Source organism: Lepus europaeus, chromosome 2, assembly GCF_033115175.1.
Source record: "Lepus europaeus isolate LE1 chromosome 2, mLepTim1.pri, whole genome shotgun sequence".
NCBI classification, from domain to species: Eukaryota; Metazoa; Chordata; class Mammalia; order Lagomorpha; family Leporidae; genus Lepus; species Lepus europaeus.
In genome coordinates this window covers 3,684,160-3,688,381 of record NC_084828.1, presented here as the reverse complement: position 1 = coordinate 3,688,381, position 4,222 = coordinate 3,684,160, and the positions used below count along the sequence as shown (strand labels likewise).

The window sequence follows — 4,222 nt, the reverse complement described above, 5'->3', positions numbered from 1 at the left end:
ATGTGGTATGTGGTTGTGTGTGATATGTATTGGTGTGTGGTGTGTGTGATGTATGTGATGTGTGTGGAATGAGTGTGTGGTATGAGTGGTGTGTGTGAAGTGTGTAGCACGTGATGGGTGGTGTCTAATTTGTGATGTGTGTGGTACATGGAGTGTGTTTGTGTGTTGTGTGAAATATGTGTCATGCATGTGGTATGTATATGTGTGGTTTGTGTGGTGTTTGTGGTTTGTATGGCGTGCATGGTGTGTTATGTGTATAGTGTGTGGGGTGTGTGGTGTATAGTGTATGTGATATATGTAGTGTGTGTGGTGTGTGGTGTGTGTGGTATGTGGTGCGTAGGATATGTGTGTGTGATGTGAGTGGTGTGAGTGCAGTATGGGGTGTGGTATGTAGATGTGTGTGTGGATGTGTGTGTGGTGTGTGTAGGATATGTGTGTGGATGTGTGGATGTGTGTGTGGATGTGTGTGGATGTGTGGTGTAAGTGGTGAGGGTGTGTGGTGTGTGTGGTGTGTAGGATATGTGTGTGGATGTGTGTGGATGTGTGGTGTAAGTGGTGAGGGTGTGTGGTGTGTGTAGGATATGTGTGTGGATGTGTGTGTGGATGTGTGTGGATGTGTGTGTGGATATGTGTGGATGTGTGGTGTAAGTGGTGAGGGTGTGTGGTGTGTGGGATATGTGTGGGATATGTGTGTGGGATACGTGTGGATGTGTGCTGTGTGCACCGGGCGGTACCACGAATGTCCCCACTTGGGGACTGAGCAGCCGAGGGTCCCGAGCTGCTGCTGCCTTTCCCCTCCGCGGCAGCAGGAGCCCACCGTGTACTAGCCCTTCCCGCTGGGGCTTATTTAGGATACCTGAATCCTGGGTCCCTGTGGCCGCCCGTGGGCAGCAGTGCGGCTGGTGGGAGGGTGGAGGACCCCGAGTGGGCAGCAGCTGGAGCCGGCTGTGTCATTCCAGGGCAGCCACCAGGCCCCGGGGCGGCAGTGGGGGTGCAGAGCACGGGTGCAACGTCACCACCCCGCTCTGCAGCTCTGCGTGCTCCCGCGTCCCCGGTCCTCCCCAGAGCAACCCCCAAGGTGGGGGACAAGGCGAGGGGGTGGCCGTTCACCGGCCTCCAGCACAGGGCGGGGGAGCTCACTTGCCAACACACGGAGTCAGCTCTAGCGGCCGTGGCCCCTGGCCCCTTAGGGGTCAGAAGCAGCCCTTCCCGGGGAGCGGCGGGGAAGCTGACTGATGGTGTGCGAAGAAGCATCCGTGGGATCGGCATCGCTCGCTGCCTGTGGAGACCTCAGTCCCGCCAGTAACACACCCTGCCCCTGTTTTGTTTTTTAAGATTATTTCTTTGAAAGTCAAAGTTACACAGAGAGAGGGAGGGAGAGAAGGAGGGAGGGAGAAAGAGAGATAAAGAAAGAGAGAGAGGTCTTCCATCCGCTGGTTCACTCCCCAAATGGCCACAATGGCCAGAGCTGTGCTGATCCATAGCCAGGAGCCAGGAGCTTCTTCTGGGTCTCCCCCGTGAGCGCAGGGGCCCAAGCACTTGGGCCATCTTCCACTGCTTTCCCAGGCCACAGCAGAGAGCTGGATCGGAAACAGAGCAGCCGGGACTCGAACTGGGGTCCATATGGGATGCTGGCACTGCAGGCGGTGGCTTTACCCACTACACCACAGCGCCGGCCCCATCACCCCTGCCCTGTTTGCGGAGGATCTGCCCTATTTCCAAAGGTGGCTGCGTTGTCACCTGGCAGGTGGCCCTGGGTAGCCAAGGGAGCCCTTGGACGTATGCCCGGTCGCAATCTTCGTGTCCACATTGGCCGAGTCGGAGGGAGGGACGGCTCGGGTTTCTGCTGAGGCCGCCCACGCAAGCTTTGTGGGCCAAGGTGGTTATACAGCGCCTCGCTCAGTGGCCCGGGCTTCCCTGGCCAGGGCCACCCACGCCGCTCCACGGGAAGACCAGCTTCCCCGTGGGCAGCAGCCCTGGGGTGCTCAGAGAGGAATCCGGGCCATTTGCACGGGCCAAGGCGGGGGTGGGACAGCCACAGTCTTCACAATTTGTTTTTAAAACAATCGGGCAGCCTTTAGACACCAGCAACAATGTCCTGTTTATTTGAAGAATGATGGAATGTTTAACAGCAGTATTTATTCACAATCTGTCTCCGTGAAAAAACAATATTTGGTTTCCCAGAGGCTGTGCTGGGGAGGGAAGAATTCTGGGAAACCAAAGTTGGGTCTGAGCAGCTCTAGCCCAAACAGTCGGGAGCCGTGGCTCTCCACGGCTGCTGGCGAATCCGGTCACAGGGCAGGGCGCGGCTGCTCGGAGAGACATCTCCATCACCCTGGCCCTAGGAAGTCTCCCTTGCTGAACGTCGGAGGATTTGCAAGGTAAGCTGGCGATGCCAAGCTCAAATGTTAGACGTTGGTCAATTGCAACTTATTTTAAGAGTCTGAAGTCATCGCCCCTGCTGTGCCCGTCGGGGAGGCACTCGGAGGAAATGCCTCTCAGCTCTATGTAGGTCATTACCACAAGGCCGAGACGCGAGCCAGGTGTGAGGTCACGGGCTGGCTGCCGCCCATGGCAGACGGATGACCAAGCCGTGGACCACTGAGGGCTGGAGCCGCCGCCCTCACTGGGGAGTGCTCTGTGCTGGGATTCCCTTAGCCTGAGGGGCGCCAGGGGGCGGGGAAGCTAAGCCACAGCTCCAGGAGTCGTGGGCAGCTCAGGGCTGCTCTGTTGGACACGGGCGTCCAGGGAAACAGCCCAGTCATGGCCGTGAGCAGGGTGCTGTGCCGAGAGCCAGCCTGAGGGGCCCCCAAGCCAGCTCTTCCATGACTGGCACGTGGGCTGCTTGTCCCAGGTCAAGGGCAGAGTGGAGGGGGCCGGGGCTTAGCACCCTGGGTTCAAACTTGTCTCTTTTTTTCTTCTCCCCGCTTTTCCATAGCAGGTGTACCCTGAACCAAGTCCCCTCAAACACTGCTCAGCGCAAGGAGCCCCGGAGAGCCTCTGAAAGTGCAGCCTCTGGTCCAGTGACTCGGCCGGGCCCAGGAGTCAGCAGGAGACGCTGGGGCTGCTGATACAGGGGCCGCACCGGGAGGAGCCGGGCCCCCACGTCCCCTGACTGCAGGCGGCACGGCGCGGGCTCGCTCTTGCACTCTGTGTTTTCTCTCGTGTTGTGCTGTCCACACGCTGAGTGCTGGGGAACACATCTCCGTGACTGTGACGGGTCGGCCAAGGTTGGCCAAGGTCATGGCACACACGTGGGTGTATGATGAGTTCATGCTTGCCAAGAGCTCCGGGAAGACCGACTGACCCGTCCTCACAAGGGCGTGGCTAGGACACCGTCCGAGACGGAGCGAAGGGGCTGCCAGGGACAGATGGAGACTCAGCACGAGGAGGCTGGGAGACACCAGGATCCCACGTGGAGGGAAGAGCTGAGGCTGGGAGGGGGCTCAGTGGGGGCCGCTGTGGGCAGGCTGCTCCCTGGGGTGGTGGTGATCCAGCCCTGGAGAGCAGCGAGAGTCCACCCTGCTTCCGGGAGCCCTGAGTGCAGGGTCGCCACTGGACGTCGGGGCCCAGGACGGGGGCGGGGAAGGAGGATGGTGTGGTGAGCCCGCCTCCTCCGTGTGTGACATGGGGACAGGCCGATGGGCAGGAACCTGGGGTTAGTGGGCTCCCTCCGGCCTGCTGTCCCCCTCTTTGAAGTCCAGTTTCCTAGCCGGGCAGCCGGGTCCTGCTGCTGGGGAGCCGTCTTCCACTGCTTTCCCAGTGCATCAGCAGGGAGCTGGGTCAGAAACGGAGCGGCCAGGACTCAGACCGGCGCCCTGATGGGATGCCGGCGCGGCAGGTGACAGCCTAGCCCACTGTGCGGCAGCACCGGCCCCTCGGGTGCGCGTCTCTAAGAACACGGTGTTCTGTCACTCACGCTGGTGGGTCCTAGTCTGCAATCCGTCGTCCAGATTCGAACGCGGGGTCCTTGCTCACTACTCTGCTCTCCCAGCCCAGGACCCTCTCCCAGCGCCCCCGCTGTGCTCAGCTGTTAGGATCATGACTGTTATTAGAGGGAAGGATTGTGTGCCCCTGCTTTAGCAAAGAAAAGTGCAAAACCGGCCCCACCGGCATCAAAGTGGCTTTCACCTAAAGGTTTGGAACAAGAAGATCTACGTGGGTGGGCCTGACCCCGGGGGCAGGTGCGTTAAGGGGGGCCTGCGCCCTGCGTGCCCCAGCT

At 59.9% G+C, this 4,222-nt stretch overlaps 1 long non-coding RNA gene across 1 annotated transcript; it reads left to right on the top strand.

The window, feature by feature from the left end:
• The first annotated feature begins 1,900 nt into the window (after nt 1-1,900).
• Nucleotides 1,901-3,918, top strand: LOC133746999 (uncharacterized). Its single transcript, XR_009864262.1, has 2 exons — nt 1,901-2,381; nt 2,939-3,918. It is a non-coding gene; the product is annotated as an uncharacterized LOC133746999 (long non-coding RNA).
• Nucleotides 3,919-4,222: the final 304 nt, after the last annotated feature.